This window comes from Lissotriton vulgaris, chromosome 8 (assembly GCF_964263255.1).
Source record: "Lissotriton vulgaris chromosome 8, aLisVul1.2, whole genome shotgun sequence".
NCBI lineage: Eukaryota > Metazoa > Chordata > Amphibia > Caudata > Salamandridae > Lissotriton > Lissotriton vulgaris.
In genome coordinates this window covers 110,237,407-110,263,160 of record NC_141696.1, presented here as the reverse complement: position 1 = coordinate 110,263,160, position 25,754 = coordinate 110,237,407, and the positions used below count along the sequence as shown (strand labels likewise).

General features: G+C 40.8%; 1 protein-coding gene across 2 annotated transcripts in view; it reads right to left on the bottom strand.

The window, feature by feature from the left end:
• Positions 1–25,754, bottom strand: part of INPPL1 (inositol polyphosphate phosphatase like 1) — a 915,229-nt gene that overhangs the window by 296,157 nt on the left and 593,318 nt on the right. The gene's annotated exons all lie outside the window — the stretch shown is intronic.

The window sequence follows — 25,754 nt, the reverse complement described above, 5'->3', positions numbered from 1 at the left end:
TGTATGTATGTATGTATGTATGTATATATACATGTATGTATATATGTATATATGTATATATGTATATATGTATATATATATATATATATATATATATATATTCACTTAAAAAAACAGGTTTCAGGCCTTATATAGTTAGGAATTAGCATTTAAAAAACCATTGAAATTGCTCCTATATAGTTAGTTGTACTAACTATATTTCGCGCACCCGCAACCCACTGCTGATGATGTCACATTTTACATCATTAATGACATGGTCAGTGACATCACTGATGACATCACTGATGACATCTCAAATGACATCACTGATGACATCTCAAATGACATCTCATTTGACATCACTGATGACATCATCCAGTGACTGTGTGTTTCTGTAAAGTTTAAATATGTTTTACATATTGAAGAATGAGTGGATGTATAATTGTCTGGATGAAGGATTTATTAGGTGCGTGACTGACTGTATGAGTGAGTGATTAAATGTGTCTTACTAAATGCATGGGTTAGTGACTAAACTGTCTGAATGTGTGCATCAGCATGTCTGTTGTTGTGTAAGCTGCTGCATGTGTTGATCAGTAGCTATATGAGTGGCTATATGGGTTTTGATTGGTTGCCCAAGTATTTGAACGGGAGACTGAGTGTGTGTGTGGGTGGCTGGGAGGTGTGTGACTGTGCATAGATGTGTGAGCAGTTGATTCACTAGGTATATGAGTTCAAGAGTGCATGTGGAAACAGCTATATGGGCGGTTGACTGTGTGCATGGGTGTGTTGTTGAGTGAATGGATATCTCAGTGCTACATGTCCAAGTAAGTACATATGTAAAAACAGTGCATGTGAGAGTTGGCATATATAAATGACTATACATGAGAGCCAGTGAATGTGCGAGTGGCTGTATGGATCACTGGGTACTTGCATCAGTGATTGTATAAGAGAGTAAGTATGTGTTAGCATATGTTTGAATAAGTAAGGTGTTGTGTGTATAACTGTATAGTTGAGAAAATGGAAGTGTGATTGATTCTTTGCATGACTGACTAGGTGTGTGAGTAACTCCATGGATGAGTGGCAGTGTGTGAGTGTCTGTATAGGTGTATGAGTGCATATGATAGTGTTGTATTGATGAGAGACTGTATGTATGAGTGATTCTATGGGTGAATGAGTGAATGTGTGTGTAGACCTAGGAATCAGTGAGTGCGTATGTAGTAACTGGTATTGGTGTGTCAATGGTTTCAAGAATGGTAGTCTGTATTGAACACTGGGTGTATCAAAGGTTATATTAGAGTGTGAGGAGGTGCATCGTATTATCACATGAATGATATCATCAGTGATGTGATCAGTGATGTCAAATGAGATGTCATCAGTGATGTCATCAGTGATGTCATTTGAGATGTCATCAGTGATGTCATCAGTGATGTCACTGACCATGTCATGAATGATGTAATATGTGACATCATCAGCAGTGGGTTGCGGGTGCGCGAAATATAGTTAGTACAATTAACTATATAGGAGCAGTTTCAATGTTTTTTTAAATGCTAATTCCTAACTATATAAGGCCTGAAACCTATGGTTTTTTAAATGCTAATTCCTAACTATATAAGGCCTGAAACCTATGGTTTTTTAAGTGAATTTGCAAGGTTTTTTAAATGCTAATTCCTAACTATATAAGGCTTGAAACCTATCGTTTTTTTCAGTGAATTTGCAAGGTTTTTTAAATGCTAATTCCTAACTATATCAGGCGTGAAACCTATATTTTTTTTCAATAAATTTCAAAGGTTTTGTAATTGCTAATTCTATTAGCGGATAACGTTTATATATGTTATTATCGAGAGGCGTACTCTTAAGCCATGGGCTTGGCAATTCTGAGACCTGTAATATGACACTTATATTGTCTTGCGCCTTGACGCCCTTGGGCTAAGTTGCGCATTATAAATCTCCTTTATTATTATTATTATTATTATTATTATTATCCTTCTAGGACCACCTGAGCAGCCATCTTGTTTCTCAGGAGAAGTGGGGCAAAAGAGAGCACAAAACAAGAGTGGAAAACACAAAAAGGGGGCAGGGTTGAGCCCCCCTGACCCCCTAGCCCTTCTTAGGGGGTCCCAGAAGGACCACCAAGTGCAAAAAAATTATGATTTTTTTTAAATCGTGGGGTACGCGCACGGTACGCATACCGGGCGATTTTTTTGACTTTTTTTTTTTGCCCTTGGGGGTCCTTTTGGGACCCCCCAAGAAGGACTAGAGGGTTGGGGGGTCTCTACCCTGCCCCCTTTTCGTGTTTTCCACTCTTGTTTTGGTCTCTCTTGTGCCTCAGTTCTCCTGAAAAACAAGATGGTGGCCAACACTTCCTGGTTTGGACTGTTGGCTGTCGACTGCCAGCCAATCAGAAACTCGATCAGGCACATAAGGGTACGCGCACATACGTATACGTATACGTATACCGTACGAGTACGGTGCGCGTACGGTGAGCGCATATAGATATATAATTTGCTCAAATTCAATTTTCTCAACAACTACTGGAGGGATTTTCTCCAAATATAGAAAAGGCACTACGGCATACCTGTCCCTACCATTTTGCCAAGTTTGGTGTAATTCCGTTCAGCCGTTCGGGCTGTAGCCGTGTCTAAAGGTCCCATAGAAAATGCCATTTGAAAAATTTCAAATTCAATTTTCTCAAGAACTACTGGAGGGATTTTCACCAAACATAGCAAAGGCACATCTGCATACCAGGCCCTACCATTTTGCCAAGTTTGGTGTAATTCCATTCAGCCGTTCAGGCTGTAGTCGTGTCTAAAGGTCCCTATGGAAATTAACATGGGGAAAACACGTTTTGGGACCCCCTTTCGGCCCCCGCTTGACAAATCCCCCCAAAACTTTCAGGGAAGGAGCGGAGCGGAGCTGGCCAAAATTCTGGAAAATTACACACAGATTCATCAATCAGCGCCAAAGTTATTCCCAATAGAATGTTGAGCGCATATAGATATATAATTTGCTCAAATCAATTTTCTCAACAACTACTGGAGGGATTTTCACCAAATATAGAAAAGGCACTACTGCATACCTGTCCCTACCATTTTGCCAAGTTTGGTGTAATTCCGTTCAGCCGTTCGGGCTGTAGCCGTGTCTAAAGGTCCCATAGAAAATGCCATTTGAAAAATTTCAAATTAAATTTTCTCAAGAACTACTGGAGGGATTTACACCAAACATACAAAAGGCACTGCTGCATACCAGTCCCTACCATTTTGCTAAATCTGGTGTAATTCCCTTCAGCCGTTCGAGCTATAGCCTTGTCAGAATGTCCCTATGGAAATTAACATGGGGAAAACACGTTTTGGGACCCCCCTTTTTTCTCGGCCCCCACTTGACGAATCCCCCCGAAACTTTCAGGGAAGGAGCGGAGCACAGCGAGGCAAAATTAAGGAAAATTACAGGCAGATCCCTCAATCGGCGCCAAAGTTATTCCCAATAGAATGTTGAGCGCATATAGATATATAATTTGCTCAAATCAATTTTCTCAACAACTACTGGAGGGATTTTCACCAAATATAGAAAAGGCACTACTGCATACCTGTCCCTACCATTTTGCCAAGTTTGGTGTAATTCCGTTCAGCCGTTCGGGCTGTAGCCGTGTCTAAAGGTCCCATAGAAAATGCCATTTGAAAAATTTCAAATTAAATTTTCTCAAGAACTACTGGAGGGATTTACACCAAACATACAAAAGGCACTGCTGCATACCAGTTCCTACCATTTTGCTAAATCTGGTGCAATTCCCTTCAGCCGTTCGAGCTATAGCCTTGTCAGAATGTCCCTATGGAAATTAACATGGGGAAAACACGTTTTGGGACCCCCCTTTTTTCTCGGCCCCCACTTGACGAATCCCCCCGAAACTTTCAGGGAAGGAGCGGAGCACAGCGAGGCAAAATTAAGGAAAATTACAGGCAGATCCCTCAATCGGCGCCAAAGTTATTCCCAATAGAATGTTCGGAATTTCCTATGGTAACTAGGTCCTAACTACATATATACATATACATATATATATATATATATATATATATATATATATATATATATATATATTTTAATTACCTACTGACGGTCGCCAGTAGGTAGTTATAGTTAGGATTTTTTTCAATGCAAAATCTCAAAATTCTATTGTGAATAACTTTGGCGCCGGTTGACGAATCTGCCTGAAAATTTCCTCAAATTTGCCTCGCGGAGCCCCGGTCCTTCCCTGAAAGTTTTGGGGGGAATCGTCAAGCGGGGGCCGAGATAAAAGGGGGGTCCCAAAACGTGTTTTCCCCATGTTAATTTCCATAGGGCGGTCGACCTCACTTTTAGCCCGAACGGCTGAATGGATTTCCACCAAACTTGGCAAAATTTTAGGGACTGGTAGCCCGATGTGCCTTTGCTATGTCTCAAGATATGTGCTCCAGTGGTTTTTACAAAAATTAACTTTGAACAAATATATATTGGGCTATATACATGTTAGAGCCCAAATGTAGCCCAATGTAGCCCAAAGATGGCCACCAGAGACAAAAAAAACTAAATGTAGCCCAAATATCAGCCAGATGTAGCCCAACTATAGCCCAATGACAGAATGTCCCAGAGTGTTCTAAAGAACAACTAGAGCTCCAACAGTCTTACTTATGACAAAAGTATGGCACACCTGAAGTCATCTTGATTGGAATAAAGTGTTAACACTTAAAACATTTAATTTGCAAAGGAACAAAATGAGGGGGTTCATTTTGCCATAGAAATTATGATTAGTGCTGAAGAAAGAAAAATTAGGGCACATTTTGAGTGACTTCTCAAATACTCTTATATTTCATTAAAAAAATTCTGATATGCAGTCTCCCAAGATGGCCACCAGAGACAAAAGAGCCCAAATGTAGCCCAAATATCAGCCAGATGTAGCCCAACTATAGCCCAATGACAGAATGTCCCAGAGTGTTCTAAAGAACAACTAGAACGCTAACAGTCTTACTTATGACAAAAGTATGGCACACCTGAAGTCATCTTCATTGGAATAAAGTGGTAACACTTAATACATTTAATTTGAAAAGGAACAAAATGAGGGGTTTCATTTTCATTTTGCCATAGAAATTTTATATATATATAGGGTTGGAAAGTAGGGAGAGTAGTTGTATTTACTCTTGCACATGTAAACCTCCTAACTGGTGTAACATGGTAAAGCATGAGTATCTCCCAATTTTTATAATTTTGACCAGTGTGTTAATACTTTGATAAACTAGTCACATATTAAATCACAAATTTTGATCTCTTTTTTTCTGAATTTCAGGTTAAGTTCAGATCACACCTTGATTTATGGGTTTGCTTTTCCCCCCCCCCTTTTTTTGCACACTAGGTGGTCACGTTAGGGGTCTTATACGCCAATCGACTCGGGTTTGTGAGCGGGTAAAACTTATATATTGAATAAGAAATATAATTGCGCATCATCTTTTGATCTTGCAAAATACACGAAATGTAAAACGATTTAGGGTTTGTAAATATCTGAAAACAGCAATCTCGATGGATTCACATGTACATAATGTATAGCAATATTGATTAAATGATGTTATGAATTAGTCGATTGTACATAGATTGTGCATGTGACCAGTATAATCAGTTTATAGATTGTAAATAATCAGGTATATTTATATCCATTTCTTTGTCTGTTTTCTACGTAAGGATGATGTGCATTAAGTGATTTTTTCAGTTTCCATCATTTCTCCCGCCCCTCCTGTTGATTGGTAAACCTATATATACATTTTCATTGGTTTTGTTCGTCATGTGATCAAGGTCACCGTGGAGTGACCGAAACGCGTCATGCTGGCGAAATCGTGTGAATAAACTTTGAGAATATATCACCCTTGCGCTGTGGAGTGGTCTGTACCTGTGGTATCCGGTGTGGCAGATTGGATCTTGGTCCTGATTTGAGGTGGCGGAACAGGACTGTGAATTGCATATATACACAGCACTTTATAGGGATTGAACTATTGTACCGAGGCTCCTGAGGCAGAAAGCAAAATCGAAAACTATGTTTACAGATATGTATATACAATGATTAGGGGTTTTACATATATATATTTTTATCTTTGTAAATAGGGCTTTTAAAACGGGTTTGATCAATTAATATGTGTATTTTACAATAATACCCCCCCCCTTTTTTTCTAGTCATTCAATCTATTTAATCTATTATTAACCTTGTAAATATGATATGGTTATAAATGTATTTTACATTTATTAAGAAACATATAAATGCAATACAATGTTGAATGCGATGCAAAGTGTGTTTTCTATGTTTATTACGAAGTTTGCACAGGTGATTTCATTTAACCACTCGCTTTCACTTTAAAAGGTGTACCTAACCAAGCAAACGCTGTCATGTGATCAAGGCTCCGCTGAGCCGAAACGTCGGTGACTCTTTCTGCTAAATAAAACCTCTTTATACACCTCGAGGTCCGTGTCCGGAGTCTACTTGCTGTGTTGCACGAACGCGCGAGTTTGGAGACAAACGGTGAACAGGATATATATATATATATATATATATATATATATATATATATATATATATATTCACTGAAATTAGGAATTAGCATTTAAAAAATCTATTAAATTCACTGAAAAAACCATAGGTTTCACACCAGTTATAGTTAGGTGGAAATTTCACTCGCATAAAACCATTGAAATTCCCACGTTATAGTTAATTGGACTCACTATAACTTGCGCGTGCAATGCACTGCTGATGACGTCACATATTACATCACTCATGACATGGTCAGTGACATCACTCATGACATCACTGATGCCATCTCAAATGACATCACTGATGACATCATCCAGTGAATGTGTATCTTTCTGAAAAATAAATATTTTTTATATATTTATATCTAAAGGTTGATGGAAGAATAAATGGGTAAATAAATGTCTAAATGGATTTTTTTTGTGTAAAATTGATTGGTTAACTGACTTATTAAATGTATCTTAGTGAATACATATATTAGCGAGTAATGTTTAAATATTTAAATATCTGTATCTGTGTCTCACTTTGTGTATAAGTGGCTGCATGGGTTGGTGAGTAGCTACATGAGTGTGTATATGGGTTATTAGTTGTTTTTTTGAGTATCAGTGTCTGTATGGTTCGGTGGGGGATATTACTTAGAGCACAGATGCATGAATGAGTGACTCACTATTTGTATGTATTTTGAAGACAGCATGTGTGCAAGACTGTATGGGTGGATGATTGTGTGTATGGGTGGGTTAGTGAGTATGTGTTTTTATAATTGATTGTTTAAGAGAGTAAATATGTTTCCGTTTCTGTAGAAGTATGTGTAGTAGTGTGTATATAGCAGTATAATCAAGTAAATGGTTTTTTGATAGTTTATTTGCATGTGTGAATTTGTGTGTGAGTAACTATATGGATGAGTATTAGTGTGTAACAGGATGTATAAGTGTATGAGTACATATGATGAGTAAGTACATGCATGAGTGACTATATAGAACTGTTGGTGAATGAGTGGATGTGTATGTAGATGTTGGAATTACCTAATAAGTTGTTGTAATTGGTATTGGTTTCTTCTTTTTTAAGAAAATGTTAGTTTCTATTTTTGAATGTGTGTGTCAAAGGTTATTTTATGCTGATAGGAGGTCTGCCACTTTGTCACAAGGATGTTGTCATCAGTGATGTCATTTGAGATGTCATGAGTGATGTCACTGACCATGTCATGAGTGATGTAATATGTGACGTCATCAGCAGTGCATTGCACGCGCAAGTTATAGTGAGTCCAACTAACTATAACTTGGGAATTTCAATGGTTTTATGCGAGTAAAATTTCAACCTAACTATAACAGGTGTGAAACCTATGGTTTTTTCAGTGAAAAAAAAATATATATTATATATATATATATATGTATATATATGTATATATATATATATATATATATATATATATATATATATATATATATACACACACACACACACACACACACATATATATATATCCTGCCACGAACATTTGATTACTTACTTACAGCGTTGTGGGACTCGTAGTCCCCGAAATCGGCGCGAGAAAGTTTAATTGAATGCACATGAGGCTCCCCAGCAAGAAGGAGGAGGGGCCCATAAAACATCACGCAAATGGCAGATACGCAATTTGGAAGACAGCACCTGACTAAGGCACACGCCGAAACCGGTTGTGCACATGATTCCGAATAAATTGCAGCCTCAGAAGCCCTGCGGTGTCCTTTGTGTCTTTGACCGCCAGGAAAAAGAAAGTGATTTAATGTTACCGCTCTACCCAAGGGGCGTACAAAGGACCCTTTCTTACAAGCCGTTCACGGAGATATGGGAATGAACTGAACTTATGCCAAGGTATTGGAAATTATCCGTGAACCGCCACGCTCGTGTATCAGGAGCTGAGGAGCCGCTGCAGTGCGGCGGGCTAAGACTGATTAGTGTAACGCAGATAATACACTCGCGCTTCCTACCTTTGCTCGTGAGAAGGTCGTGGCTGAAAGAAGGGAACCAGAGGTGAACACTGCAGGAACATCTTTGCGATCTGCCACGAATATTTGATTACTTACTTACAGCATTGTGGGACTGGTAGTCCCCGAAATCGGCGCGAGAAAGTTTAATTGAATGCACATGAGGCTCGCCAGCAAGAAGGAGGAGGGGCCCATAAAACATCACGCAAATGGCAGATACGCAATTTGGAAGACAGCACCTGACTAAGGCACACGCCGAAACCGGTTGTGCACATGATTCCGAATAAATTGCAGCCTCAGAAGCCCTGCGGTGTCCTTTGTGTCTTTGACCGCCAGGAAAAAGAAAGTGATTTAATGTTACCGCTCTACCCAAGGGGCGTACAAAGGACCCTTTCTTACAAGCCGTTCACGGAGATATGGGAATGAACTGAACTTATGCCAAGGTATTGGAAATTATCCGTGAACCGCCACGCTCGTGTATCAGGAGCTGAGGAGCCGCTGCAGTGCGGCGGGCTAAGACTGATTAGTGTAACGCAGATAATACACTCGTGTTTCCTACCTTTGCTCGTGAGAAGGTCGTGGCTGAAAAAAGGGAACCAGAGGTGAACACTGCAGGAACATCTTTGCGATCTGCCACGAACATTTGATTACTTACTTACAGCATTGTGGGACTGGTAGTCCCCGAAATCGGCGCGAGAAAGTTTAATTGAATGCACATGAGGCTCCCCAGCAAGAAGGAGGAGGGGCCCATAAAACATCACGCAAATGGCAGATACGCAATTTGGAAGACAGCACCTGACTAAGGCACACGCCGAAACCGGTTGTGCACATGATTCCGAATAAATTGCAGCCTCAGAAGCCCTGCTGTGTCCTTTGTGTCTTTGACCGCCAGGAAAAAGAAAGTGATTTAATGTTACCGCTCTACCCAAGGGGCGTACAAAGGACCCTTTCTTACAAGCCGTTCACGAAGATATGGGAATGAACTGAACTTATGCCAAGGTATTGGAAATTATCCGTGAACCGCCACGATCGTGTATCAGGAGCTGAGGAGCCGCTGCACTGCGGCGGGCTAAGACTGCTTAGTGTAACGCGGATAATACACTCGCGTTTCCTACCTTTGCTCGTGAGAAGGTCGTGGCTGAAAGAAGGGAACCAGAGGTGAACACTGCAGGAACATCTTTGCGATCTGCCACGAACATTTGATTACTTACTTACAGCATTGTGGGACTGGTAGTCCCCGAAATCGGCGCGAGAAAGTTTAATTGAATGCACATGAGGCTCCCCAGCAAGAAGGAGGAGGGGCCCATAAAACATCACGCAAATGGCAGATACGCAATTTAGAAGACAGCACCTGACGAAGGCACACGCCGAAACCGGTTGTGCACATGGTTCCGAATAAATTGCAGCCTCAGAAGCCCTGCTGTGTCTTTGACCGCCAGGAAAAAGAAAGTGATTTAATATATATATATTGGGTCTGTTTTCTTCTTTCGCTACGCTGTCGGCGTGGAGGTTTGAGGATTATATATATATATATGTATATATAACCTACTGGCGGTTGCCAGTAGGTATATATAGTTAGGATGTTTTCTCTATGGAACTTTTGAAAATTCTATGTCTAGTAACTTTGGCGTTTGTGGACGGAATCGGCTGAAATTTTCAGGAAAATGGCACATTTTGTTTCTGAGCAGCCCCTGAAAATTTGGGGGGGTTTCGTCAAGGGGGGGGCCGAGAAAAAAGGGGGGTCCCAAAACGCGTTTTTCCCATTCATTTTTCCATAGGGTGTTTGGCCTCACTTTTAGCTCGAACGGCTGAATGGATTTACACGAAACTTGGCAAAATTGTAGGGACTGTTAGCCCGATGTGCCTTTGCTGGGTCTCAATATATGTGCTCCAGTGGATTTCGAGAAATTAACGTTTAAAAAAACAGATATATCTGTGACAGCGTCCCGGATAGTGCTCCAGATCGCGTACTTTTCGCGTAACGAAGCTTTGCGAAGCGAAGCTGATTGGCTCTCCGGTGTCTGTCAACATTCTAAACAGTCCGGTGCGGCCGCCATCTTGTTTCTCGGTAGGATCGAGAGACAAGAGGAGGAGAAAAACGAAGGGGGAATTTAATGAAAGGGGGCAAGGTAGACCCCTCTTGACCCCCTAGGAATGATGTTGGGGTTATTAAAGGGTCCCGTGGGGCAAATAAAAAAAATTAAATTTTTCGCGGTAGAAGCGCTTCCCGGTTCGTGAACCGGGTCGCAAACTGGTAGCGAAACAGGAATTCGCCATTTTGTGTTTCGATTTAATTAAATTACAAGATGGAGGAAAAACAATGTGAGAAATGGGTATAAGGGGGTACGGGAGACGTATCCTGACCCCCTATGTTTTCTGAGGGTGGTTGAGGAGGCTCATATATGTTGATACTTGTCTTCCAGCGGCTGCGCGTGAGCGTTTTTTTTTTTTTTTTGCTGCGTGACGTCTGTTGACGTTCGATTGGAAGGAAATCAAGAAGTGTTGACCGCCATTTTGACACTGCGAGTAAATATATTGTTAAAAATAATTGTTATAAATTAATCCGTATTGATAAACATTGTGTGCGCCATCTTGCTTTTTTTCCAATGCCACACTTTTGTCGTGCACTGCAGCCATTTTAGATACTTTGACCAGACCCACTCTCTGCACGCTGCCGATCCTCAGCATGGCTCCCCACCCTTGCAAGCATCTCCCCCACGCACTGGTCACCCCCGCTCTCTGTCTTATGCATGGGCCATAAACCTCCCCCCATTTGCGCTGCTCTTCCCTGAGAATCACACCCTGTGCCCGTCCGACACCTCCCTTTCACCCTATTCACTACCGCACCCTCTGACACTCCTCTTCCTCTGTGTCCGATTGTCCAGGCCGGTCCCAGGCTATCACCTAGCCCGGCGGATGTAGTTTATGGCCTCAACTGTAAAGAATCACCCCTCTTCAAAGGAGTTACAGTAGATCAAGGCCCCCACCCGATGAGATCCGTCACACTACACGTGTTCCTACAATCTGATAACCATCCTGTATTGTGATTGGGGAGGGGATTCTCACTGTGAGGGTGTGTGGGACCGAGCCTGAAGCGGAAGATTCCAGGGATGCCTTTTTGTACATCAAAGTCTTCACAATTATGTGTCACATTAAAAATATATAGCACTCCAACAAAGTAGTAGGATTATAACACTTTAATAACTTATAAATATATACATCGCAACAAAAACAGTAAACACCGTAAAACATTTTTTATTAAAACAGAAGGAACAATGGTCAGTAGCGGTCTGTTGTGAGAATAGTCCCAAGGCAGCATATTTATCTAGAGTGGTGCTGTGTAAGACATTCTGAATGGAAATTAACCAGAACTATAACCATCTACTTCCAATAATATAACTTTTATGCCCAAATTACGCAAAGATTTAGCTAATCTGCTAAAGGGGGGAGTCGCCATTTCTTTACAATAATCAATAATGAAAAATCAGCATCAATAGGGTTGTCCGTATTCCCGATGCAGCACTATAGTGCAACATACGCAGCACCTGGGGTGTCAAGAGTGAACAGGTCCTAGCTGCTTTACCAATGACTGACAAATGCTATATTAAACACTTACTATGTATAATACTTGCGTTCACAATAGTTTTACTTTACAAAACAGAACAAAAGATGTCCCCTGTAAGTAAACCCATATTAGCTGTTTCAGTTATTGAACATCCTAAGGTTTTATGACATGGGGAACAGTAGTGATATCCTGGGCGGGTGATGGAACTGGGTTTGTTAATGGAAAAACATCTACAGAGAAAACTATTGGTAAATTATACTTCTCCGGAAATTTAAAACTCACAAATGTTTCATTTGTGTAATCGTTTCAAAAACATGTACATTAAAAAACTAAATACGCTCCACTGTTTTAGAAAATCTTTACAGTTTGCTACATCACCCTTTAAAGTTACAACTACGAAAACCTACTTACTTAAGCTGTTGAATTCGGCTTCAAATGTAAAGCATAAGTTCAAGCTAGCATATCATATTTTTAAAAGGTTAAACATAATTGATATGCAAATTTAAATACTACCCTTTCTTAATGGTGACACCTTATCTGTCCTATATCCCACAATTTCCATGAGCAAAGCAAAAGAAATTCTGAGGCCCTGAAGAAATAAGGCTTACTGTGGGGTTCAACTCAATCTGGTGTTTGGGCGCTTTCATGTTTTGGGGTGATATTCTGTGACAGGGTGCAGGCACCAGAAGAATGTTAGCCTAGTTCATCACATTGGAGAATGAGGGTCTGGGTAAATATCTAATCTGGTGAAGAACCATCCCTTTTTTAAACCCCATGGTGACCAACTATAGTTTATTCTCTATTTCGTTTCCTTGCCATAACAAAATAAAAGTCTTGGGTTATTTATGGAAGGGAAGACTTTTTGTTTCTTCCAATTTTTTTTAAAAAACAAAGGTTTAAGGAAAGGCAACCCTTAATGTGCATGGAAATTAACCAGAACTATAACCATCTACTTCCAATAATATAACTTTTATGCCCAAATTACGCAATTATTCAATTTTCGATGATTAATCAAATGGCCTTTTTTCTGCTTCACTAGACATCCTTCATAGCCAATGACTGCATATTTTCCATTATTGAAAAAACTAAAGTGACAACTTCCTCATCCTTAATTTGTCTTTCTTTGTTCCTTAAGATGTCATCTGTGTCAACCTCTTCCGAGAATGCAGATGCGTTAGGGATTTCCTTGTGTTTCTTAATAGCATTGGTGTCTGCACACTTCTTTGTCAATTCTGTGAACATGACAGCTGCTTCATAGACAGACGATATCTTTGTTAAGTCATTAGTGTTAAGTGTGTCTGAAACTACAGTGACCTTCTCTGTTTTACTTTCCTCAGACACTACAGAGTTTTGTGTGTTGTTCTTCTGAGCGACAATTATTCCAGATGTTATTCTAGCGTTGTTCTAGCGTTTCACTTGCCATTCAGCGGTTTTCTGCCCGCTTTTGCTGCACCGTGTCTCGTCAGTAGCGGTCTGTTGTGCGAATAGTCCCAAGGCAGCAGAACGCGCTGAGATCTGGACGGCACCCAGGTCATGTCCAGTAACTTGCCGCACTGGTTTTGGTATCCTACAATGCTGTTCCGAAAAACGGCGTGGGGCGCCCCGGGGGGGGGGGGGGGGGTTTGAAGGGAAGGCGGCGTGAATGGGCCTCCCAGGTGGAGGCTCGTCTGCTGTAGTGGGGCGCCCCTTTACCGTTTCAGTTGCCATTCCGCCCGCTTTTGCTACACTGTGCCTCTTCCGCCATTCAGCTGTTTACCGCCCGCTCTTGCAGCTACAGCGTCTCGCTCACCATGTAGTTGAGTTGCTTCCACTCTTGCGGTGCAGCGATAGGCGGCTGCCACAGGACTCTTAAAATGGCGGCCGGCTCTTCGGATTTTGGCGTGGTCCACTAAAATGGCCCTGGGACACCTTGGAACTCGGACGCTTGTCTGCTAGGGCATGGGCCCCATTCCCGAAAGCGTCCCCTCAGCCTTGCAGATTCTATAAAAGTCTTGGGGTCCCCCGACTCTCGCAGGCTTCCGGTGGGGAGCGGCTGCCATGATTGCTTGCGGAATGGCCACGACGGAGCTACGAGATGGTGGTGCTCTCATGCTGACGCCAGCTTCAGTCTGAAACATCCAGAAACACTGTAGACTATCAATTCGATGAGTTCCGGTGGAGCCCCAACGTGACCCGGTAGGGAAGAACTTGCCCTCCCCTTTTTTGAGTGATGGTTCTTGTTGCCTGTCCCCTCTGTTGTCATCTAACGGAACCTTTTTTGATTGCCGAGTGAGAAAAAAAAAGGTGGGTCTTTCATCGTTTGGGGAAAAAAAATGTTTTAATCCAATGAAAAGTGTTATTTTTAGGTCATATGATCAAGCCTTCCATCATTAGGAAACCAAAAGTAAAATGAACCAATGAAAAGTTTTATAAACAAGTCACATGACCTGTTATGCGGCTTTGGGTTATAAAAAGCATACAAAACTCGTTGGCCCATGAGGCGGCGTCAGTAGCGGACCGATGTGCGAATAGGCCGAAGGCAGCACAACGCGCCGAGATCCGGATGGCACCGAGGTGGTGTCCAGCAAGTTGCCGCACTGGTGTGGCCATCCTACAATGCTGCGCCGAAAGACGGCGTGTCTCCCACTCAAAATACATAAAATGGCGAAAGACGGCGTGTCTCCCACTCAAAACATATAAAATGGCGAAAGACGGCGTGTCTCCCACTCAAAACACATAAAATGGCGAAAGACGGCGTTTCTCCCACTCAAAACACATAAAATGAAGTCTAGACTAAAAGGCAATGATCATATTTTCTACTCTTGCTATAGTTGTTCATGCACTGAGGGTGCTGTAGAAAAAAATTGAAAAATGTACCCGATTCAGCACTATAGTGCAACTTACACAGCACCTGGGGTGTCAAGAGTGAACAGGTCCTAGCTGCTTAACCAATGACTGACAAATGCTATATTAAACACTTACTATGTATAATACTTGCGTTCACAATAGTTTTACTTTACAAAACAGAACAAAAGATTGTTTATTAGCATAGTGATTGGAGCAGTTATATACATATTCGGGCATAGCAATAATCAGAATGTCACATTCACATGTCTGCTCAGTGTTTACAGGTACTTAGTATCATTGATTTTTCATTTTCGTCCGGACCATGGTGACCAACTATAGTTTATTCTCTATTTCGTTACCTTGCCATAACAAAAAAAAAGTCTTGGGTTATTTATGGAAGGGAAGATTTTTTGTTTCTTCCAATTTTTTTTAAAAACAAAGGTTTAAGGAAAGGCAACCCTTACCAAATTACGCAAAGATTTAGCTAATCTACTAAAGGGGGGAGTCGCCATTTCTTTTCAAAATTTATTCACCCATCCGTAGCCTCTCTAATCTCCATTACAATGTGTTTGTGGCTATCGCTAGCTGATGAAAAAACTAAAGGGACAACTTCCTCATCCTTAATTTGTCTTTCTTTGTTCCTTAAAATGTCATCTGTGTCAACCTCTTCCAAGAATCATCAGCGTGCATAAATACGAAAATGTTTTTACTTACCACGTACTTGACATTTTACAGCTTTTCATATTTGCTATTAAAAAACCATTGAATTTCACTGAAAAAACCATAGGTTATAGACCATATATAGTTAGGAATTAGCATTTACAAAACCTTAATTTACTCGCACAAAACCATAGAAATTCGAATATATAGTTAGTTGCAATAACTATATATCGCGCACCCGAAATCCACTGCTGATGATGTCACATATTACATCATTCATGACATGGTCAGTGACATCACTGATGACATCACTGATGACATCTTAAATGACATCACTGATGACATCTCAAATGACATCACGGATGACATCTCAAATGGCATCACTGATGACATCTCATTTGACATTACTGATCACATCACTGATAATATTATTCATGTGATAATACGATGAACCTCTTCAGACTCTAATATAACCTTAGATACAATCAGTGTAAACAGACACTCACAGACTGTCACTCATCCATGGAGTTACTCACACACCTAGTCAGTCATGCAAAGAATCAATCACACCTCCATTTCCTCAACTATACAGTTATACACACCTTACTTATTCAAACATATACTAACACATATTTACTCTCTTATACAATCCCTGATACAAGTTCACAATGATCCATACAGCCACTCACACATTCACTGGCTCTTATGCACAGTTATTTATATATGCCAACTCTCACGTGTACTGTGTTTTACATATGTACTTACTTTGAAATGTAGCACTGAGATATCCATTCACTCACCAATACACTCATGCACACAGTCAACCGCCCATACAGCTGTTTCCACATGCAGTTTTGAACCCATACATCTAGTGAATCAACTGTTCACACATCTATGCACAGAGTCACACACCTCCCAGACACCCACACACACACACTCACTCTCCCATACAAATACTTGGGCAGCCAATCAATAACCCATATAGTTGCTCATATAGCTACTGATCAACACATGCAGCAGTTTACAGAACAACAGATATAATGATGCACAAATTAAGACAGTTTAGTCACTAACCCATGCACTCAGTGAGACACATTTAATCACTCACTCACTCATGCACCTACTAAATCCTTCATCCAGACACTTATACATCCACTCATTCTTCAATATGTAAGACATATTTTAACTTTACAGAAACAGACAGTCTCTGGATGATGTCATCAGTGATGTCATCAGTGAGGTCACTGACCATGTCATGAATGATGTAACATGTGACATCATCAGCAGTGGATTGCGGGTGCGCGATATATAGTTATTGCAACTAACTATATATTCGAATTTCTATGGTTTTGTGCGAGTAAATTAAGGTTTTGTAAATGCTAATTCCTAACTATATATGGTCTATAACCCATGGTTTTTTCAGTGAATATATATGTGAATATATATATATATATATATATATATATATATATATATATATATATATATATATATATATATATATATATATATGTGTGTATATATATATATATATGTGTGTATATATATATATATATATGTGTGTATATATATATATATATCGAACAATCCTCAGCAACCTCTCGCCCGGAGCCCAATGCAGGAAACCGCTGCGCAGGAAAGAAGACGGAGACCTCAGGTGCAGTGAGCAGTTTTCACCTTTATTGTACCCTCGAGGAAGCGGCACACAGCATATATATATATATATATATATCTCCAAAGCAACACTCCAAACCACTTCCAACACACTCGCCGGCCAAGAAGGAGAATGGACCACTCCAAATGAGGCAAGTTGTTATATATATGTATGTATATATATATATATATATATATATATATATGTATTACATAGGCTTTACCAACGGTACAGAATGAGCCGCACTCACAGTTGGCTTCCAACATTCTTTAATTATAATCTTATGATAGTTTAACAAATGCAAACGGTATCCCTACTCGTTTCGGTCAAACAGGGACGTGTTCACAGGTACGTCGTTTGTTTTCACAGAGCATTTTAAATATGTCAAACATTCCATTTGGTCATTTCGGTTCGGATGCTATAGTAGTCTTGGGAACTACAGTTTTACAAGTGCACTTGTGTGTATAAACATGATAAATAGTGACACCTTCAACAATTTTAAGACCAATGCTATAAAGCCAGTACTGTTACATTTGATCATCCCTTAACAATTGAATAAAGAAGAATGGAAAGGCCAACCTTACTGAATCCCAAACATCGGGCTACAAGAGAGCAGCAAGAGGCTTTGTTACTGCTTTCAGAACCCAGGTCCAACAATGTAAGTACATTCTGAATAGGCATTGGAGCCTCCTAAATGTTGAGGAGAAACTTGAAGGTAGCATCGATCTAATTTCAGCTGTCACTTTTAGGGGGGCCTACTCATTTTAAGATGACATTGGGTACTTCCAAAACCAGTATACAAGCTTCAGGTGTCTATATATGTCACATTAAAAGGCCTGTAAAGGAATTCAGGTCAGAAACTAATATGTTGTGCCAGGCACTGAGAGTGGCAAAGAAATCAGCAAGTTTTTAACGTGCAATACTTCGTTTGTTACTTATATTTTAGAATGCCCCAGTTGCCAATGGTACATGAGTAGCACGATCTGTCAAGTAAAAAAAAAAGTATTAAGGAGAATAAAAGGGCTATTACTAACACAACAGAGTTTACCCAGCCTCCAGACATTTTTACAAATTGCATGATTAAAATTGCAACAAACTGTTCATCTTTGGAATTGCTAAAGCTTTGCAAAATCCTTGGGTAGGAAACAAAGAGTAGGCACTGAAAAAACTAGAGTCTATCTACATCATCAATCTAGGCACATGTGGAAAAGGTGTAGTCAATTCAGATGAAGAGTTAGGGGTACACCTATGTGACTAAGACAATATGCTTTAATTAGCTTGATTTTTTTCCTGTTTTTTTAAATCTGACTTTTAAATGTATATTTATTTTGTGTGATTTTCTGCATTGTTGCTTTTAATAAGATCCTTCTCATAGTAGCGTCAAAGAGACATTGTGAAACTTTAAAGTAACAGCAGATATACTAGTTAGAAAATGTCTTTGAAGTTAATGGATGGTTAACTTGCGCTCTGCTTTATGACATACAGTATTGTTTTGTTTCGGGGCAATCAACACAACTGAAACAGATTTTTAATTATATAAATATTAGTGTAATACAATATTGGTGGTTTTAGTAAAACCATAACTAGTGATGTTGAATATGATGTTATACTCCTCAGGATTCACACACAGAGTGGTACCCTTTTAGTGTTTTTCCATATACCTTTGACAGTTTCAACAGGAGACCATGCCACACAGCACTCCTTGTAGGATATTTCAATGGGTTATAAGGTTTCTTAGTCTCACTGACTTCGTTTGCACTACAGATGTAGCCCTAGGTGTAGTATGATGGTGTTCTGTATCAGTAACCATGCTACAATCACCTTCAAGTGGTAGTTAGATGTATTTTTTTAAAGGAGGATGTCATATATGTTTATTAACTTTCTCCATCTTGACAGACAGTCCTGAAGAGGGAGATGTTTGTCCACTTGGGCCTTATGGTATTTTTGAAGGTTGTTGTTCACTTTTGACAGCAACAGAACATATGTCACTGCAATAACAGTTTTAGTTTCGCCGATGATGACCCATACAATGATTCAGTTTTATTGAGAACTCTGCTGTAATGCTGACTTAGGCTTTATGGTACTGAATGGTTCAGAATGGCGAAACATGCAAGTTTATTTCTTCTACTTTGCATAGAAACATGTTTGCGAAGTGACAAATGTGATGTCTCCCATGAGTCAGCCTAGGGTTTCAACCCACCCTCAGCCTTAATGATTTCTTTTCAGTAGCTGTTTCTTTTTAGGTAACAATGTGTCCCCTTTTTAGGTCTCACACACAACGCATGTGCTGTCTCTTTGAGACATGTTGTTTACGGTTAGTGGGCTACACGCCGCCCATTGGCTCAACATTGGTGAGCTTCAGCATGGCTCGCATTTGCTTCTGTATTTGGCACTGCATGCATACGTCATATCATCTCTTGAGATTGTCCCTCCCCTCGAGCATGACATAAGTACTTGTGTCCTTCCACTGCTCCCGTTTTTGGAGCTACTTTCTTCTCTGTTTTCAAGCACTCCCATAACCCGTTCATGTTGCTTCTTTTGACTCTCAAGCCCTTTCCTCCACCATTACGTCTGTCCATTCACCCGTCAATGTTTCATCTTACCCCCTCACCCCCCCATCTTCCTCCAACTGCCCTCATGTTTGTTTCTACTCCCCCATCCGCTCAACCCCGTTTCTTTTTTTTTTTGTCCCTGGAGTGGTTATGCGGGTCATGCGACAGGCTGGCTGATTTGAAAGCCGTGTTTACATGAGCAGCAGGGATACCAATCTGCTTTGCCTGTGGGCTTGATAAAAGCAGCAGCAGCAGCTGCTGGTGAGTGCTTGCTGAGATGAGATGGCGAAAATCTTTTTTGCCACTTATTTAATATAACACGACCATAGCCCAAGGGCATTATAGCACTTTACATGAGTACCTGGTTGCATTACATTTTTTTGTCCACTGGGTGACTTGCCCAGAGACAAGACAACTCCTCCCCTCACTATATTCAAGAACACTTAAAACCTGAAACCACAAACTAATATTTTCTCTAAAAATACGTAAATGCACAAAGTTTACAAGCTCAGAAAGGTGATGGGGCAGAGAGACATAGATTGCTTTTGTTATAATAGCCTTGATATAGGAGGTTTGTATGTTAGACCGCATGAGTGTAACATACTATTTGACAACTTTTCATCTGTTGGCATGTGCCCTATCGTTATTGGTCCATACTCCATTTCCATAGTTACAAGGGTGCCAATGGCAAAGGCTCGTTCTGTGACTCAGCAGACTCTTCTGTTCAAGATGGCGCGCAGAGCGGCAGTGGAGCCCGGAACATAAGGGAGCTGAAGAAGCAGCTGCTGGAGCAGGTCAATTTCTTAGTTGTGGCTTGCTTGTTCAAGTTAAAGCATAACGTTGACACGGAGTCTTAGTCCTCCGGGAACTGAGCTTCCCTAGATGGGGGCAGCGCTTGGGGGTCTCAATCTGGATGCGACTACCACTCCCAACTGCCACTCCCGGCAAAAATTATAGAAAGAAACATGAATGCTCAACTCAACAAATTTTTGCATGATTCTAAGGCGCTGAACCCAACACAGTATGGGTTCAGCGAGGGCCACAGTACATAAATTTCCCTCCTCAAGTCTACAGAAGAGATAAGGTCCATTCTGGACCAAGGAGGAAAGGCCGCGCTGATCAGGCTCGATTTATCGGCTGCTTCTGATCCGCTCCATCATGCTTTGCTGAGGGACCGATTAGAGGAGATCGGAGTCAAGGGCACTGCCTGGAAACTTCTTAAATTGTTTCTGGCAGACATAAGGAAAACGGTGGCCTTGGAAAATTAAATTCTTTTTCCCTACCATGTGGTGTGCCGCAGGAGTCTTCATTGTGCCCGACACTTTTTAATATCTATGTGTCTTCACTGGCACCTTTTATTAAATCTTTCGGGATCACTTTGATTTCCTTTCCTGATGACACCCAAATTTGGTTACCATACTACCAGATGGGATTCAAGAGACTGCGTCAAGGCTGCAGGACTGTATGAACTCGGTGGGTGGTTGGATGGCTCAAAACTGCCTGAAACTCAACACCGGGAAAACTGAGGTGGTGGTATTTGGCAATAACCCCAACCTCTGGGCCCGTGAGTGCTGTGCGGAGGCCTCCGGTCCACTCCCCACTCCAATCAAGAAAGGGAAGAACTTCGGAGTATGGATAGACGATAAACTGAGTTTCAGGGACCAGGTGAACTCAGTGGCATCCTCAACATCGTACATCCTTAGATCTTGCAAAAATAATAATGCTGCTGCTACCCAAAGAAGCGCAACAGTCATTACTGCATTAATAATGTCCAGATTAGACTATTGTAATAGTCTATATCTCAAAATACAGGAAGGAGCACGGAATAAACTACAAATGCTGCAGAACGCAGAGGCCAGAAAACTTACAGGCACCCCAAAGTTTGAATCAATTGGGACTAAAAAAAAAACTGCTGCTCTCAGGAAGCTAACTCTGTTCAAGTCGCTATGCCTGGTTTTTAAAGCCCTTCAAGGAACCGGGCCCGAATTTCTAAAAAAGCAATGTCGATGATACACACCAAATAGAGCACTCCGATCATCGGACGAGCGGCCGAAGCTTCTTAGCTAATGCGGCCAAATCATGGAATACTCTCCCTTTACATTTGAGAAGCATGGACAATCTTCTGACTTTTAGGAAGTCATTGAAAACATGGCTTTTCTCTAACTGATCTGGTTAATTTCCTTCTTCGACTTAGTCAATGGTAGGCTGTCACACAGCGTCAGGACGCCTAGGGGTAACAGTTAGCGCTCTACAAATTCCAATAACAATAACACAGCTAGTTCAGTCATGCAGCTGAAACATTTAGGGAGAATGTGTTTATAAGCGTGGAAGTAATCTACTCTGGTTTCCATGCCATGTGTTCCTGCTCTCAGGGGGTGAAGGCCAAAGCCTCCATCGGTCAAAATGGGAATGATCTGACATTAAAACGAGTAGCAGTCCTTTGTTCTTCCGTAGTAATTTGTTGGGTAAAAGTGCTTTCAGTCGGGTAACGCGTAGTGTCTGTCGGATTTTACCTGAGATTTTTACAATCCCACACTAACAAAAACACACACACTCTCTCGTCTGTGTTTTGAAGGCCTTAAAAACGTTGATTAGTTTGAAAGATATTGCGTTTCCATCCCCACAATCCCCACTCCTCTCTCTTTCCACTGTCCCTTAAGCCCACCCCCTCATGTACGGCTTCAAATATGTGTTTTAACAATATGCCCCAGTGTGATTGTTGGGAAATCTGAAGCTCACACCCCCTCATTCATACTGCCCAAGCTACACCCCTGATAGTTAGGTTGCAGTCACCACTGATCATTACTTGCACATGACCAATTTCTGTCAGGACTCTGCTCAGGGTGGCAAAAAAGGAGGATTTATGGTGTTATAGATGGACCCAATTCCCAGAGCATATTTTAGGATTGTTATTTTGGCGAAAGAGTAGCACTTCTGGGTTTGACCAGGTTTTCAAAATTCTCTCGTAAATTTGAATGAACCCGTGTTTTTTTTCCTACAGTGTTGGGTTCCTGATGTACTTTGAGCTTCAGGCGTGCAAGTAGTGATGCAGCTGTAGCTTTGCTTATCCGGTCTTGTCATAGGCTATCCACTTCTGCCAATGACATGTCTCTCTTTCAGGAGGGCTTTGTATAGTTTTTTAGATCTGAGGTGAGAGAGTACTTATTTCCGTTCAACAAAGCTTGTAAGTCAGTTCACATTGAGCGACCAGAGGTAAAGAACCTTGGTTGTAAAGATTGTCGAATTGTAAGCAGTAAATAGAAATCCTAGGTTTGATGTGACCTTGACGTTTATTAGCAAGTTTGTATGTCAATAATGAGTTCCAAGGAAAATGATGAAAAAGCTAAACCTTAGAGATGGACACTTGAATTTGTAGGCACTCCAGAACAGTAATCTCTAACAACTTTATAATGGTGAGTTTCTCTTTGTAAAACCTAGTGTCTCTCCATGATTCAGAAGTGTATAGAACCTCTGGTGCTGGGCTCTGCTGGTCAGCGCTTAAAATATTAAGCAAAGTGCAAGGTTGAGTTATCCCTTGGGTATTCTCCGTGCATCCTGAATAAACTAACTGTGGACTGGATATCAAGGCGTAAGAGGCAGCCTAGATCTTCTTGAAAAGATTCTTTGGAAGAGTATGTATGCCTCATCTGTAAAGAGCTAGCTACTGTCTTAGAGGTTTCCAGTGCGGTATGAAGAGGATTAACCGACATATCATTCTTGCCATTTGAGAGTGGCAGCACTTTTATTGGGTGGTGATCCAGGAAGGATTCAAGTTCTTGGGGATCTTGAAATGCTTGTGTTCTCCCCTCAACCGTCACCAGCACCTTTGCCTGATCCAGAAGGTCGTACTTGATTCCTTTGCATTATAGCATAGAACTGAGAACAGGGAATTTTGTCAGAAGCACACTGATTACATAAGAAAAGTTGACTGTGAAAGACTGGAACTCTTGTAGGTATAGGAATCCTGCTGAAGTAAGAGAAGAGAAAGGTGTTCACTTGTTCAGAGAAGACTAGGAAGTGTTTGCGATGCTGTTCCTATATCAAGGGTCCTTGTTAAATCATATGATTCGGGCCCCTTTCTGCAAAGTAGTAGTTCTAGAAACAAGGGTACCCCATAAATTGAACCTGGGGTGAGCAAATATATATAAACAGACAATGGTTCAACAGCTGTCCAACAGGATCACATCTAAACGGTGAAAGTGTTTTGTAAATTCGCGCTAAGGAGCAAAATACATAGGGGATTTATACAGTATTCATTTATTTGTAATTTAAGTACTCGTAGAAAAGGTTCCAGGTGCTCACAAAAGTGACAGTGTGCAAGGCGTGACATAAGTGACCAAAGTGAAACAAGACATCACAAAACAACAAGGTAAATCCACATAAATATATACAATAAAACAGGGGAATAAATTTTCTTGTATGGGTCGACGACGTTTCGATCTATATGAATCTAGATCATCATCAGGACGGAAAAGGAGCTTCCTGAAATCAGAGTTTTTTCTGACTTGTGGTCATATTATGTACTGTTCTAAAATTGTTTGGACCATTAGCGTCCAGGCTGGGTTTTTTGATTAAAGGTAAAACTGAGGCATGTTTCCAGTTTCTCGGTCAAAAAAAAGTTCCCTCTATATACATTGTATTAATGATGGAAGTCAATTTTCGTGACACAGGTTCTGCAGCTAGTTTTGCAACCGAGCGCGGTCAGGGATGATATGGCAACCCTGACTTTACTTTCGACAATAAATTTCGTATCTCATCATGTCCCAATCAAAATACAGCTGGACTTGCATCTTCTGACTACAAAGGATACAAATTGGAAGATAGACTCCCCAAAGTATTAACTGTCTGAAGAAAAGAAAAAAACGTAATTGGATAACTTAAGGATTCCTAAAACCCTAAAATGGAGTCAGTTTCCCGTCAAACTCTTTGAGCGGCTAGAAAGACCTATATGTGTGATGATGCTGCCACCGCACGTAAAAAAACAGAAAACATATCAACTGAGGACTTCACTGGAATTAGAAATTCCCTTGAATCAATAGGCTCTATTGTGCTGACCCTACAGACGAGAACTTACATATGTTAACTCACGTAGTACAAGCTTGATACCTTACTCACAGAACAAGGCAACAGGTGCTACATCAACTTAGAAACCAACATAATGAGCAGTGAGAAAAACACTACAGTCTTCTAGCACTACAAAAGAAGCAAAATCGACAATACCGGCAATCATTAACAAGCAAGACAATTTTCTCTCCTCTCCTTGAGAAATTACGAGGGCATTTGTTACATTGTTCACCTCCTTATACTTTTCTGAAGTTCCCCAAATGTGCCACAAACTTGTAAAGGAGAACCAACCTGCACAATATTCTCCTGTGGGGCTACTAAGATAGGTATAGAAGGTCTGTGAACCACCACTGGTGTTGCCACTATGGAGCTATCAGGCTCATCCTTTCTTTGCACCAGGAGAGCTTGATCAACACAGTTGGGACCAATGGAATCAAAGAAAATGTGCAAGGAAACCTCCGTGACCAGTCTATCAAAAATGCATTCCCCTTTGACCCTGGTTGGTTACCTTGAGGCATAGTCTTGGCGCTTCCTGTTTACTGCATCTTTGAATATGTCTAGCCTTCAATACCTCTATTGTGGAAGACGCTTCGCAGTACTTTGTGGTAACATTCAAAGTTTTCTTGGAGTGACATGATGAGTGAGTCCGTCTCCACATTCTGAAATTATGGATGATATATAACCATGATGTTCAAGTAATTCTATACTAGTCATATCAGATTATGTATGCTTCCATGATAATCATCTGGAAAACGTCCCTTCTTGCGTGTTTAGATAATACAGTGTTGTTGTGTTGGCTGTCTGAACAGCAATAGACTTTGTCTTGAAGGACAAGAGTAATGACTTTACAGCCTTGAACCTGAAATTGATCCATTTGTGGGAACCCCTTCCTAACAAGTAGGGACTGCAGTGATTGTCTGTGTTGGAACCTCTTCATGAAAGGGAACTCCTC